This window comes from Protopterus annectens, chromosome 3.part1 (assembly GCF_019279795.1).
Source record: "Protopterus annectens isolate FY-2018-M chromosome 3.part1, PAN1.0, whole genome shotgun sequence".
Lineage (NCBI taxonomy): Eukaryota > Metazoa > Chordata > Ceratodontiformes > Protopteridae > Protopterus > Protopterus annectens.
In genome coordinates, this window is record NC_056732.1 from 1609719751 (window position 1) to 1609736403 (window position 16653).

Below are 16653 nucleotides of genomic sequence, written 5' to 3' on the forward strand. Positions count from 1 at the left end.
CTCTGGTGACTGACTCAAAGAAGCCAAACAGGTTGAGCAGGCATGATCTCCCTTTCACAAAGCCAAACTGTGTGGGGTCCAGAGTTAGGAGATTACCTATATGTTTGTCAATCAGGTCCCTGCTGATGCAATCCATAGCTGTACATATCAGACATGTAAGGCTAATGGACTGATAATTCCCAGGGTCTGTAGTTGCCACACCTTTATTCAGAGGAATGACTGTAGCAGTGTGCCATTTGGGAAGGACAAATCCTGAGGTGAGGCTATGACTGAACAGAGCCCACAGATGTGGTGCCAGGTTTCTCTGTAGTTCATGTAGAACAAAGCCTGGGATTATTTGGGGTCCCATGGAAGTTGTATTCTTGCCTGTGGACAATGCAGGTGTAACCTGGGTGGAGTACCCCCGGGTGCCTGGCATTCTTCTGCCATTCTGTCTGTTGCCTTAGTGGGGAGAGAGGGACAAAGCTGGCATTGAATGTGTTGGCAAGAATGTTGGCAATATCTGTTGGCACAGTATAGGAGGTAGCATTGTGCAGTAAGAGCACATCTGGGTATTGATGTGGAGGTACTTGATATCACTATCAAAGGATTTGAGATTGTTGTTAGTGTCTGCTGCAATTCTTCCATCATAGGCAGCTTTAGATGATTCCATGAGGGACCTCAAGTTGTTGGTGAGGCTAATAAGGGTGTTATATCACTCCTGGGACTCCATCTTTTTCTGCAACAGTTTCTTCCTTCTCTTGTACAGGTTATTAATGACAGAGGACCACCAGATTGGCCTCCAGTGTTTGGAGGTGAGTGTCATGGTTCTGTTGTGTATGGCTAGTTCCATTCATTGATGTAGATCTTAGTACAGTGCATTTGTATATGATTCAGCAGTCATGCATGTATTTTCCATTGGCATGGGTGCTGTGAAGTTAGCCACCTCTGTTCTTATGAGTCCAAAGTTAGATTTGGAGAAGCTGTTCAAGGTGGTTACCTTTGCAGGGGGTGTGAGTGATATGTGGATTTCCATGGCAATTACTCTATGTTGGAGCTGACCAGGTCGATATTGACTACTGTTGTCAAGCAATGTTCCCATATGTTAGTAATCAACACAGGTCAAGGATGCTGCTTCCTCTACTGGGTGTCAGAATGAGCTGGTCCAGGCCATTGGAACTGATGTATTCCAGGAAGCATTGGGCCAGTGTATTGGTGCATGAGTATTTATCCCACGTGATGGAGGGGTAGTTGAACTCTCCTAGCATGTGAGTGTTGGGTTGAACCTTGATAGATTCCAGGTTGTTGAGGAATGTGGATTGAGAGTCTAGGGACATGGATGTGGACCTATAGCAGGCTATGACCTGGACTGCACTATTACCCAATGTCAGTTGTACCTGACGTATCTCAGATGCATTATACTGGGATACTACTCTGGATGTGTGCATATCCATTATCAATATGGAGACACCACCACTTTTGGAGCCATGGCCCATGTTTCAGGGCTAACAGGTGTGGAATGAATTGTAGACTGGTTGTGCAGGGGTGCTGTCTGCTGCTGTTAAACAGGTCTCCATTGCAGCATAAATGTCAATGTTCACTGTTTTGAGAAGTGCTGAGAATGGCTGCATCTGGAGATGTAGATGTCTTGTGTTAAGCAGCATGACCCTCAGATTGCATATATGTGGAGCTGTTACAGTGGTAATTTGATTTGGAACACTGCCAAAAAAGCCACTATAGGGGTGTCAAGACACTTAGACAGTATCTGGAAACCCAGGGGTGACAGATGCAGGCCATCTGTGGCAAGCTTGTTGAAGTCAATCATTTGTTTGTACTGTGGTATCATTCAGGGTGACAGTAGTATACTGCTCAGGGCTACTGCCATACTTTCCTGGCCCACATAATCTGAGACCTCCACCATGTCTTTTCTCATATAGTCCATGGATGTGTATCTCGGGTCATCCACACACATATAGACAATGACAGAGTGATACTTGTAGTTGTTCTGGAGTCACCTGTTATGCGTTGGATTGTTGCACCTGATAAAAAGCTGACCGTTACCATCTCCATGTTCAAACTAGTGAGTGGGATATCTGTGTGCCTCACAATTGAGTCACCTATGATTACTGCATCAGGCAAGGTGGTTAGCCTTTGAGGCTTAGGTTGAGGGGCACACTGTGTAGGTGAGATATGTGGCTGTGGTTTGTGCTGTGCTGTAGTGGTTGAGTGGGTGTCTGTCTTGGTGGTCTCCACTGTTTGGGTAAATGTCTAGTGAGTGTACTGTGAAGGTGTGTGTGTGGTTATTGTTTGTGTGTCAGAGCTGTGATAGTGTGTGTTTTGGATGGGTATTTGTTCCATGTGATGTGTTGCAGGTGTTGACCCTTCTTGTCTTAACCAACTAGTCCAGTCTTCGCTGGAGATTGCATGTCTTCCAGTTTGGTGATATAGGGGTTTCTCTCACAAATCTGAGTGCTGAGAGTTTAGAGGGGAGTGTTGTCTGTGTACATGAGGCAGTTGCAACAGTGCCTCAGAATGCCCAAGTGCACCAGGTTAATGGGCAAAAGCACAGAGAACTGCACTTTAATCATGCCAAGAGGGGTGATCATAACTACTAAGTACTGGAGCTAATTCTGTGAGGAACGACTACTGCTGATGGCTCTCAGGTGTGCCAGAACACTTGATAAATAAACCTGTTGAAGTGCAAAGCTATTAGGCTATTTGAAAGGAAAGAAAGAACTAGCAAGATCTAAGGGAAAAACTGAAGGCAGACTTTCTGGCACATGTAACAGTTTATCTCAGCTGTGCAGTTATCAGCACCTTTGGCCAATTGTCAGCCCAGTAAGCTCTGTAGCACATGAGATAACTGTGTAACACTATAATACAAATAACTAGATAGGCAGGGGTTCAAATCTCAATACCAGTAAGTGTGTGGTGTGTGAGAATCATAAACTGTGTGGGTTATACCATTTTGATTTGTGTACCACCCTTAAAACATCCTATCACTCTACTTTACTAGGCCAGCTGATGTCATTCACCTTAGAAGTACCTTGGGACTAAGAGAAATCATGTAAGCTCCGTGGCATGTCTGATAACTGCATAACATTATAGTAGAAATAACTAGGTAGGTGGGGTTCTAATCTCAATACTGGCAACAGTTTGTGTGTGTGAGAATCATATACTGTGTGAGTTATACCATTTTGATTTGTGTACCACCCTGTAAACATTCCATCACCCTACTATACTAGGCCTGCTGATGTCATTCAGCTTAGAAGTACCTTGGGACTAGTAGAACTCATGTAAGCTCCGTGGCACATCTTATAGCTGCGTAACACTATAGTAGAAATAACTAGATAGGTAGGGGTTTTAATCTCAATACTGCCAAGTGTGTGTGTGTGTGTGTGTGTGTGTGTGTGTGTGTGTGTGTGTGTGTGTGTGTGTGTGTGTGTGTGTGTGTGTGTGTGTGAATCATATACTGTGTGGGTTATACCATTTTGATTTATGTAATACCCTGTAAACATCCCATCACCCTACTTTATTAGGGCTGCTGATGTCATTCACCTTAGAAGTACCGTGGGATGAGGCAAAATCATGTAAACTCTGTGGTGAATCTGATAACTACATAACACTGTAGTAGAAATACCTAGATAGGTAGGGGTTCTAATCTCAATGCTGCCAACTGTGTGTGTGTGTGTGTGTGTGTGTGTCTTTGGGTGAAGATCATATCCTGTTTGGCTGATACCATTTTGAATGGTGTACCATCCACTCCTGTTTACCACCTCCCGATGGCATTACTTTATATAGCATGGTAACGGCATCTGCCTCACATGCAGCATGTTAAACCATTATGCAGGCCATACCAGTCCTCTGTACAGATGTCTATGGAATATCCAGATGTTTAGGTTCATAGGTTCATAGGTGTTTACTAGGTTAATGGCCCTGGAGCCTTTACAAGCATAACCCATAGGATTACCCTGGCATCATGCCACCTGACATTAGTTCTCAGTGCCTCAGTTGAATAGAGCCACTGGAGTGATCCCCGGGGTGAATTTTCTATTTCCCATCCATTCATCAAGATTTCTCTTGAAGAGGGCCAGTGAGGTGCTCTGTTTGACATGTATGGGAAGTCTGTTCCGTAGCATGGGCAGTCTCTGGGTTATGAACCTGTCCCTCCAGCATGTTCTGTTGATTGTGGTAATGAAGTTGAGGTCTCTCTCTGGAGCATGTAGTGCAGACGGACTGAGATTTCTTTAGATATAGCATTTCTAACAGAGCTGGGTCAGACATGGCTTTGTTTGTCAAGCAGAGATTGCCCCTAAGTAGGTGATATGAGACAGAGAATAATTGAAGTTTTTTGAGTCTGTCTATATAGGACAAGTGTTTAAGGCCTAGGATGATTTTTGTGAGGTACATTTGCAGCCTTTCCAGTTGTTACAGGTGTCTAGTGAGGTGCATGCCAAATGGGGCATTGTACTAGATGATTGGCCTAATGAGGGAAGAGTAGAGGGAGAAAATCACCTCTTTCTTCCTGGATGCAAAACCCTTAGTAATGAAATGTGCCACATAGAAGGACTTTCTGACCACAGTGGCAATGTGGTGGTCAAAAGAGAGGTTGTTGTCAACCTATGTTCCCAGATCTCTTATAACGCCTTTTGTGTTTAGTGGACTACCATTGATGTGGTAATTTATGGGAAATTAGTTTTTCCAAAAGGGGATGATGACACACATTTTGGCATTGAGCTTAAGGCCGTGGTTCTGACATCAGTCATTGGTCTCAGTGAGGCCTTTCTGCAGGATGTCAACATCACCTGGGGAGATAATAATAATAGCTCCTAACTTGCAATTGTCTGTACACTTTATCAACCAGAGTCCCTTTGTGTTGGCCTGGACTTCAGAGAAGTAGATACCAAACAGGAGAGGACCCAGGACTGAACCCTGTGGGACTCCACTCATGACTGGTCGGCAGTCTGACTTGGAGTCAGCTACTTTCACACTGTGGGTTCTATCTGTGAGCCAGTTTGCAACCCACCTAGTGATATAGGGGTTGATACCTAGCTTAGTGAATTTGTCTATGATTTCTGTGTGGGGAATGGTATCAAAGGCCTTGGCCAGATCAAGGTAGGCTGTATAAACCACCTTGCCATCATCCACAGCTCTGGTGACTGACAAAGAAGTTGACCAGGTTGAGCAGGTATGATCTATTCTTCACAAAACCAAACTGTGTGGGATCCAGAATTTGGAGATTCCCTATATTCTTGTTTATTAGGTCCATGATGATGTGTTCCATAGCTTTGCATATCAGACTTGTCAGGCTAATGGGGCAATAGTTCCCACTGTCTGCAGTCGCTCCTCCTTTGTGGAGACAGTTGACTGTAGCAGTGCACCATTTGGTAGGGACAAAGCCTGAGGTGAGGCTGTGACTGAACAGGGCACATAGATGTGGTGCCACTTCACTCTGTAGTTCATGTAGAACGCAGCCATGGATATTGTCAGCTACCATAGAAGCTGTATTGTTGGCCTTGGACAGTGTTGTTTTAACCTGTGCAGCAGTAATACTGGGTGCCTGGCTATTTACTGGTATTGTGATTGGTCCTTTTTGGGGGAGAGAGGGGTAAAGTTGGCACTGAATCTGTTGGCCAGTATATTGGCAATATCTGTTGGCTCGGTATAGGAGGTATCATTGTGCAGTAGCTCAGAGCAAATTTAGGTATTGCCGTGGAGATTCTTTACATAACTATAGAAGAGCCTGGGGTTGTCTTTACTATCTGCTGCAATTCTGTTTTCATACCTAGCTTTAGAGGAGTTGATGAGGGATTTCAACCTTAAGTTGAGGCTGATAAGGGAGTTTTTCAAGTCTTGGGACTTCACCTTATTCCACATCAGTTTCTTTTTTCTGTTTTAGAGTTTGTTTATGGGATGGGACCACCAGATTGGCTTCCTTTTTTGGTGGAGAGTGTCTTGGTTCTATAGGGTATGGCGAGATCCATGCATTTGTGTATGTGTTCGTACAGTGCATTGGTGTATTCTCTATTTGCATTGGTGCTGTAAAGTTAGCCACCTCTGTTTTTAGGAGCCTAAGGTTCGCTTTGGAGAAGTTTTTCATGGTGGTTACCTTTGCAGGGGGGTTGGGTGGGAGGGATGTGGATTTCCAAGGTGATTAGTTTGTGGTCGGATCTAACCAGGGAGGAGATGACTATTGGTTTAGAGCAACAGTCACCCATGTTAGTAATGACCAGGTCAAGGATATTGCTACCTCTAGTTGGGGTACAAACGAGCTGGTCCAGGGCATTGGAATGAATGAATTCCAGGAAACATTGGGCAAGTGCATTGCTACATGAGTAGTTTTCCCAGTTAAAAGAGGAGTAGTTGAAGTCACCCAGTTGAGTGTTAGGTTGGACACTAATATTCTCCAGGGTGCTTAGGAACATGGAGTGTGAGTCTTGGGACATGGACCTATTTTGCTGGCTATGACCGGAATTGCTGTCTTACCCAATGTTAGCTGCACCTGAATTATCTCTGATGTGTTATGTTGGACTACCAATCTAGAGATGTGTGGATCCTTCATGAATATGGAAACACCACTGCATTTGGAGCTTCAGTTCAAGTTCTTGGGCTGAAAGGTGTGGAATGAGTTATAGCCTTGTAGTGTAGGAGTGCTTTCTGCTGCTTTGAACCAGGTCTCTGCTACAACACAAATGTTGATGTTCTCCATTTTAAGGGGTGCTTTGAGTGAGTGCATTTTGAGATTTACACTTCTAGCATTGAGCAGCATGACCTTCAGATTACATTTGCTTGTAGCTGTTATGGTGGTAATTTGGTCTTTGGAACACAGCCTAAAAAACACACTATAGGGGTGGCAAGAGCCTTGGCCATTATCTGGAATCCCAGTGGTAACAGATGCAGGCCATCTCTGGCAAAGCATCGAGGTCTGTCATTCATGTCATCTCAGGCAGACAGACACTGGATCCCCTTGGAACGACACCAGAAACTTAGTCAATTGTTGAAATTAATCATTTTCTGCTTGTACTGTTGTATCATTCTGGGTGATGGTAGGATGCTGTTCAGGGATAGGGTCATACCCACCTGGGTTACATAATCTGAGAGCTACTCCATGTCTCTTTTCATGTAGTCCAGGGAAGTACATCTCAGGTCATTCACGCCCACATGTACAATGACAGAGTCATATTTGTACCTGTTGTTGAGGGACCTGAGTGCATGCTTTATGTTACTTTCTCCTTATTGAACCTAGTGAGTGGGACATCAGTGTGCCTCACTATTGAGTCACCTATGACTAGTGTGTTGGGCATGCTGTTTTGCCATAGGGGCTTTGGTTGAGTGGCACATTGTTTAGAAGAGTTATGTATCTTGTGACTGGTGTTGTGTTGTGGTGGTCGAATGTGTTTTTGCCTTGGAGGTCTCTGCTGTTTGGGTAGATGTTTAATGAGAGCCTCCATGAATGTGGGTGTGTGGTTTGTGTTTTTATGTGACGGCAGTGCTGGTGTGTGTTTTGGGGGGCTATGTGTTCCATGTGCTGTGGGGCAAGTGTTGACATTCTCCTCCTGACAAGCAATTCCTGTCTTGGCCAGAGAGTGGGTGGCTTCCAATTTGGATATATAAATGCATCTCTTGCAAGTCTGAGTGTTGGGAGGTAAGAGGAGAGGGTTGTCAGTGTACATGCGACAGTTGCTACATTGCCTCAGGTTGCCCAAGTTCATCAGGTTACTAGGAGAAACCAGAAGGAACTGACCTTTAGACATGCCTGGAGGAGTGAGCATTAATAATAAGTACTGGAGTTGTTTCCTTGTAGAACATTTAGTGCTGGTAGCACTTTTGTGTGCTACAATAACTGCTACAAGAAGTCTGGTAAAGTGGTAGACTAATAAGCTAGTAAAAGTGCAGGAGAGGAGAGGAGAGAACTAGCAGATCTAAGGGAACAATTGCAGAGCAGACTTTTTTGCACCACTCAGAAGCTTACAAACAATCCTGGATACATCAAAGCTGTATCTTGACTAGTCTAGTTACAGGAAAGGCAGAAAACAAGCTTAGACCTTTTTTTTTTAGCAAACTATATGTGGTCTGTGTCCATTAACAATGCCCATGTATGTGATATTGTTGCCAAATTGGCCACAGTGAGGGCAGTGATACACATGTCAACATTATGCATCATACCTGACTGAAACATCATGCTGATACAACATCTGCTACACTATCACTTGTCCAGGCTTGTAGGAGCAATACATGACTCCACATCCTATGTCTGGTGAGTTATCTCACCATCCATGGAGGCATTCAGAAGATTACATGTTGTAAGAGGTAGTGTGTTATATTCCATACACATAATCTATGTGGGGCATGTCATGTGTATGGAGTAGTACAGTACATAATGGTGGAAATGTAGGTTTACTAATCTGTGTATTGCCAGTTGTGTTTATGTTACTGTGTGCACATCCTTTGTGTCAGTCCTTACTGTGTGTATTCAAAGGATATACCATTTTATCTCCCTGTTCCACCCAGTGGACTCAGGAATACATACCACAGACCTGTCATACGCAGCATCATACATGCCCTCATCAACTGCATTAGGGTTGAGTGTATGGTAAAGAAATGACAGGGCCAACAGGTGTTGACAGGTGAATTTGTGTTGCACTTAATGTAATGGCTATGCTTGTGAAGGATCTGTTGACAGTACTGCAGTAACCTGTTCTGTTTGCATGAGCCTGTGGTAGTACACAGCACTGAGGTGACATGTATGAAGGCTAACTCTCTGTGACAGGGGTATGTATGCAAGGTCACACTGTCTGACAACAGTGACCATCACACACTGTTGCATGCATACACACCTGGTACATGTACATATAAAGCTGTACCTTGCCTATGACACAGTCAGTGTACTCTCAGTCTGCTATACTCCCTCTTGGGAATATCTGCAGGGCCACAGCCTGCAGACACACAGACACCTGGAACATGAACAGAATACAACAGTCAAACTACATTCAGTCAGTGGTACTAACAGCAATAATGCATCCTGGCTAATAAGGTACCCATAACAAATGCAAGCAGACAGCACCTTACATAGTATTACATAGCTACACTGTACTGTATTCACCCTGTGCATCAGACCCATATTAGCATGTCCCTGCATCAATGGTATGGATGACAGGGATGTGGCACAGGTATCATCATATGCACAGGGTGTGGTGTGGGTTTGACAGAGGCCTAGGCTGGGCATGTGTTTGGGGGGCTATCCAATAGATGGGTGCAGAGGTGCTGTGTGTGTCTGGAGGTGACCTGCCTGTGATACAGATGTGTGTGTGTATGTATGCACACAGTCACGCCATGTGGCTGCCCTACACAAGGGTACATTGGACAGCTGTGTCCCATACATGGCAGGGTGTCTAGGTCACCATCTTCAGCCACGGACATGGGAACTGGTCCTGCCAGTGGTATCACTAGCACCACCAGGTCCAAGGCTAGATGCAGTACTCCTTCCTGATGGTGACTGCTGTCTGCAAGATCTGTACCCCTAACAGGACTGGACAGGATCATGTGGCCAAGGCCTGCTCCAGTATGATGTGGACAGCAACCCCCCCCCCTTCGGTAGTGCTGGTTTCACTGCCACTAAGGGAGTGGGAAGGTGCATGGCCCCATAGACTCTCAGCTGCTGTTGGTGATGATTTGCATCCATGTGGCCAAAGCCCATCTCCCATCACATGCTCTAGCACAGACATGCCATGGTCAAGGATTGCCAAGGTCTCACCCCACCATCTAATCATGATCTCAGTAATTTGATGTGTGGCCTCAACAAGGTCATGTATGTCACCACGTAAATCAGGGAGAGTTGCATCCACCACCCTGAGTATTTGTGTATTGTGGTGTTCAATATGTGCCTGTACATCCATAACAGCCCAGAACATGCATTTGGTGACTCCTTCTGTGGCACTTGTGACAGTGGCCTGATGAGCAGCATTCTTCCTGCAAGCACCCCTGTCCATCTGCCTGTGTGGGACTTCACCTGCTCTACACTTACAACTTCTATAGTCACCACACTAGCCTGTTCAATGCCACCACCTGCCAGCTGTCCATCATCTGTGGCCACTGGTGATGGGGTATGTGTGGGCATTGTGACTGTGTGTGAGGATGGTATAGATAAGAGTGAGATGCCAACCAATGGTACAGATCTCCCCTGAAAACCCCACCTGTACCTCACTATTCCTATCACCATTGCCAGAGTCTGCAGAGATAATGACATCAGTTTCCAAAAGGGGGGACCCCAAACCTCATTGCCACTTGTGAGGGGAAGACAACATATGTACATTAATACCTGCACTTTGACGTTGGCTGGTACACACACACACATACATGCACACACGCACACACACACACACACACACACACACACACACACACACACACACACACACACACACACACACACACACACACACACACACACACACACACACACACACACACACACACACACACACTTACTTACAGGTGAGGTGGCACAAATCTATTACACAGACCACACATTACCCAAATGGTGAAATGCATGATACACAGCCCACAACATCATGCATTGCAGCCAGTTTTACTACATGTGACTAACAATATAGATCTCTGGGGTATGTGATTAGTGTTAGTATGTGATGGCCATTCCCCAGCACAGACTGCACCCATGTACACATCATTGCTGTTTACCTGTATAACACAGTGGCAAGTACTACAGAACATACCTCACAACTGTACAGATCCTCACAGGATGTGTAGATGTCTGGCTCATATGTTTGCTCTATTTCTCATAACCCCTGTGTTTCTCTGATACATAACTGGGATGATCTGAGGAGTGTCATTACTGATTAATGACATACATCTGAGTGTCAGATCTCCAAACCAGCAGTTAGTGTACAGTCACACAATTCCTGTAACACCACAAACCTTCTAAGCTTACAGTGGATATGAAAAGTGTACATAACTCTGTTAAAATGCCATGTTCTTATAATATACAAGATGAGACCGCAATAATGCATTCAAATACGTTACCCACTGCTCATGTGACATATGACCTGTGCAATCCAATCGATAAACAAGCACGTGTTACATGTAAAATATAATGACTGCAATATGTACAATATGGTGAGTGCATAAGTGTGCACACCCTTAAAATGATACTTTGTTGAAGCACCTTGTAAGTGACTTACAGCATTCACTCTTCTTGTGAAGGTGTCTATCAGCATGGCACATCTTGACCTGGCATTATTTGGCCACTCTTCCATGCAAAGTCACCCAACTCTGTCAGATTGCAAGGGCAGCTTATGTGCATGGCCCTTGTCAGGTCACACTGGTGTTTTTCTATCTGGTGTAGGTCTAGGCTCTGGCTGGGCCAATCCATAACCATGAGTGCGTTCAGGTAGAGCCATTCTTAGGTAGCTTTGGATGTATGCTTTGGGTCTTTGTCATGTTGAAGGCTGACACACCCCTCCCCATCCTCAGTGTTCTTGCAGACACCTGATAGATTTTGGGCAGAAGTGGGTGTTTTTTGGAAATGTTCAGAATTCCCACCACCATTACTACAGGCCCTGTTCTGGCTTTGGAACGGCATCCCCTCTGTGGGCCACTGCTACCAGTGTGATTCATCATGGGGATGTTGGTTTTCAAGTTATGAGAGGTGTTGCTTGTGCACCACACACACCTTTTGGTATTTTGGCTGTGATTCCGATCCATAGTCTCATTACATCATAACACATTTTCACACATGCCTTTGGGATACCTGACTGTGCTGTATTGCAATTTGTATCCACTCCTGGATTTTATTTGGTGTGGGGAAATGCTTCCATCTTTTGGCCCTACCCCATAGGCCAGACGTATGAAGAATATGGGAGAGTATTTCCACAGGTAGTACACAGCACTAGTCCTAGCAAGCGATTCCTGCAACTCCCTCAATGTTGCTTGTATATCCCCTGGCAGCCTCCCTGACCAGGTCTTGACATGTCTTGTCATCTTTGTTGGAGGGACGTCAGGTTCCTTTTCTGCATCACTGTTGTCCCATATTCAATCCACCTTTTGACAACTGTCTTCACTGTGTTCCATGGTGTATGAAATGCGTGGTAATGTTGCCGTATCCTACTCTTGACTGATACCTTTCAAATATGAGATCCCTTTGCTGCTTTGTAAGCTGTCTTCAAGCCATGGCTGTTGCTGTTGCAGGCAACTGAGCAAATGTCATGATTATCCCACTTGGACAGCAGACTGTTATTTGGTGTTAGAGTGCATTTACTTGATGGCAGGTGTGTACCCAAGCCGACTGTATGCTGTCAGCGAATCACAAGCTGCTGCAATAACATATTACTTGAAGGGTGTGCACACACATATGCATCCAGCTTATGTCAGGTTTGTATGCTCCATATTGGGTGCCCAAAAGATTGATCGGTTTTACAGGTGAATTTTTCATGTCATAGGTCACATTACAGTTCTGAAAAGGTGTGGACTGACATTTTGCGGTCTCAATTTGTATATATATCACAAACACCTGGCATCTTAACAGGGGTGTGTACACTTTATATCCACTATATGACAGTAATGTTTCACACATGTCCCTACCTTAGGCCGTTTGTCCCCCCATTTTGTTGGTCTCTGTCCAGAAGTCTTGCACTGACAGGTCATGAGGTATGCTACAGGAATGTTACATTCTCATCAGATAGGCCCTTGTGGTGACCACTGTGATGCAATGCAGTTAACCCCAACACAAGTGAACATGCACATAAAGCAATATGGCTATGAGTGACAGTTGTGTGCATGGTACATTGCATGGTCTTCGCATGCCTGGGGTACTGGCAAACCCCAACAAAACAATTGCATACCCACCAGCTGCAGGCTGCCATCCCACATGCAGACCGGAGGGACCTAGGTAGCTGTGGGAGAGAAGTATTGTCAGCAGACCCACATGTGGCATTGGTACAGGATAGATGCAGCATGTCTGCGCATTTACAGTACAACTCCCAATACTACACAATTTGCTGTTCTTCACCATAGATGTGCACATCTATGCATTAGAAAACCCCATCCACAACTGCAATCTGACCTGACAGATGCACATAGGTACTCTACAATTACAAGTATGTCTGCTACACTAGTCTAGTAATCTACACTAGGGCTTTACCTGCACTCCTCATCCATTGTCTGGGTGCCACCCACTGCCAGTATGTGGGGGTCTGTACTCTGATGTTGTATTGGGATGGGTGCCCCAAGGTACCTGAGGAGCTCCCTGGTGGGTGTCAGTGGGTCTGTATGGCCAGGCCCACACCTGTGGCTTTGCAGTCCCTGGCCACTGCAGCAGCCCTTTGCTGGGCATGGAGTATGAGGTCACTTTCACAATGCCAGACCTGCTCGTATGTACATGTGTTCCGGCCGATATCATTTACCCTGTGGACAAGGTTGCCCCACAGGCCAGTCCTCTCCTGCAAATGTTGCTGGCTCCAGTCAAACATTATGTCATGGTTCTGTAGTATGGCTTCTATGATTATATTTGTCTCAGCTGCTGAGAAAGTTGACCTTTGCTGATGCGACATTGCACCTGGGAGACATAACAAGGGAGACACATCACAGGGCCTCATACATTTGGCAACAGTATGTACAGAACCAGCACAGCTATATTGAATACCAGTAGCCACCACTCACAACCACACCATACCCCTGTAATGTATCAGCACTGTATCTGCTTGCATTGCACTGCTGGTCTTAAAGTGTCATATTCCCCCCATGAAGGCTAGTTAATTTTGTAATCCTGTACTCCTCATTCATGTCTGTGTAGATAAATGACATTGGCCATCTTCCATATGGGTGGGGTGTGGATGGTGCCAAGGCTTGGTGTGACTACAGTGTGTAATGGAGCTGGGAGAACATGCCTGAGTTCATGTAGGATGCAGACAGGGATGTTATCAGGTCCCATGGATACTTACGTTTGTTGCCTTTCAGTAGGCCATATGTACCTGCTCATTGGTGATGAGGGGAGGGGGTGTGGGTGCTGTGCATATCCACCTATAGTGATGCTGAACCAGGGGGTGATGTTTGCCCTAAACCTATCTGCAGCAGGTTGGCTATAGCTATGTTGTGTGTGTGTATGTGGTCTGATTGGCCACCATTACAGGGTGGGTTGGTTTGTTGCCTCAGAGACTGCAGACGTATGTGAAGATGGCCCTGTGATTGGCTTTGGTGGATGTGTCCAATTTGTACTCATAGTTAGCCTTACAGTACTCCACCTGTGATCTTATATGCTTGATCAGACAAAGGCTGACTTGATGCCAAGTTGGTGCGTGCTCCAGATTTGCCCTGTACAACCAATATAGGTACCAAGTCTTGTGGTTTGTGTATCACTGCTGTCCACCACATGCCTTCAGCCTACCTTGAGAGGGTTGATGTTGTCCTGTCAGGTATTGCTGAGGCCATTGAGCTATGTAGGTGCCACATAGTATTGTGTTGTGTGTCTGGACACAGCTGCTAGTTCCAACATATGGGATGACCTTCATGTGGGCCTTGCCCATTTTCCTTGCCTGTGCGGGGGTCATTACAGAGATGTGGGGGCTACAGCTTCACAGACAGTAGGTGGAAATATACCTCACAGGACAGGACACGTGGAGACAGCCCAACAACATGGGGGACAAAATTCCAGATTTTGGTACAGATTTTATGTCATTAGTGCTATTATACACATGGAGGTTTGCTACACTGACAGGGTTTGTCTGGACATGCATTTAATGGGTGACCTGACATCTGACAGTGATATGCCTCTGACATACCTCTCAACTGGCATGTTGTCCACAGACTGGCTGGATGTTTGCCTATTATGCTTGGTCTGTTCCTCGAGCAACATCTGTTTTTGTGGGGTTGGTAGGATAATGTCAGGATTGTAGTCATTAAGTGTTGACATCCATTGGTGTTCCAGACATCATATCCTTCAGGGATGTTATGTTACAACAACACATGTAACACCAGATACTGTTTCAGTTTGTAACACCATTATGTGTGATATGTCCCTCTTTCCAGCCCCCTGTCTCACAAGCATGCCATGTGTTGTCTAGATGTCCTGCATTACTAGGTACAGAGGTATGGTATATCATTAATTACCAACTGCACTCCAGTTATCATGCCAATGACCTGGAAGACTCCTGGCCATGGTATGCAGTGGTGGCCAGGGTTATGGTCCATACCCTGGTAATTCTGTGGAAATCTGCACATATGACAGTTATGTATGTCTGGCCATTGTGAACGGACTGCCAAGAATATGTAGCAGTGTTGTGTGCATATGTTTGTTGGGCTGAGTAGGGAGAGTAGCAGATGTGAGTGCCATACATCCTTTACCTATCTGACTCTGCATGCTGCTACAGTTGCTGGCAGTCTATCAGATCTGTATGCTTGTAGGGGCTGACTGTGACATGTCCAGTAACACCTCAGGATTCCCAGTAAACTGTGAAATAGGGCAGTTTATGTAGAGGTAATGTGTGAGTGAAAAATGCTATGTGGTTGCTCACACAGTATATACTGTTGTGTTCAGTTTGCTTACTGGTATGTCGTTGTGACTCTGGTGCACTTGTTTGAGAGTATGCACTTGCACACCAGTGTCTGTTTTCCACTAGTGTTACATCCCTGTAGTGCCTGTTATATTTGCTAATGCATGTGTACAGACCCAGAGCTGGACCTGGGTAGTGTTTTATCAGTCTGATTGTAGTGTGGACATTGCTCGGTAGCTCAGTGTATTTTCCCTAATGTTGTGTTATGTCCACATATTCATAGGGTGACCAGTTGTCTTGCCAATATCTTTGGTCTGGTCCCCATGACTGCTATGTATGCATGACACATCAATGGGATGATGTAGGGACTGAGGTCAGTAACTAATGAGAAGCAATTGTGTCTTGGAATTGTGATGTTTCAGTCGATATATGTTAGGACATAAACTGTTACTACATGAACTTCCTCAGCTTATCTACTGACGTATTTTGGACATGTGCCTATTTTCAGGCCTTTGTCCCTCCACTTTGTCAGGCTTGGTCCAGATTCATTGCACTAAGGGGTTCTGAGCATACCTCTCCGCTGCCAGAATTTTCACAGAATGTCCAGATGTTTGGACCATACTTTTGTTCAGTTCCACAATGTATTTCTATTTGATAAAACTCAGTGATGATCCAAGGATTTATGTCAGTAAATAAATGATATATTTCAGTTTCCATCCTCATATCCTTCAGTAATTGTCTGCTGAAACCCACACTGTTGCTGTAACACTTCTTCATTTGTAACAGCGATTTTGAAATATATCCGTATATGTGGCCCAACCCACCCCCTTTTACAGCCTTTGTACACGTTTCTTGCACTAACTGGTTGAAAGGGATGGTTCTGAGGTATAAATGCACTGCATGTTTTATATATATATATATATATATATATATATATATATATATATATATATATATATATATATATATATATATATAGATATAGATATATATAGATATATAGATAGATATATATATATATATATTGTTTTTTTATTTTCCTTCCTTTATATTTTTATATATGCATATCTATATTATATGACTCTACTTTTTCATATATATGTTTCATCAGACACACACACACACACACACACACACACACATATATATATATATATATATATGTGTGTGT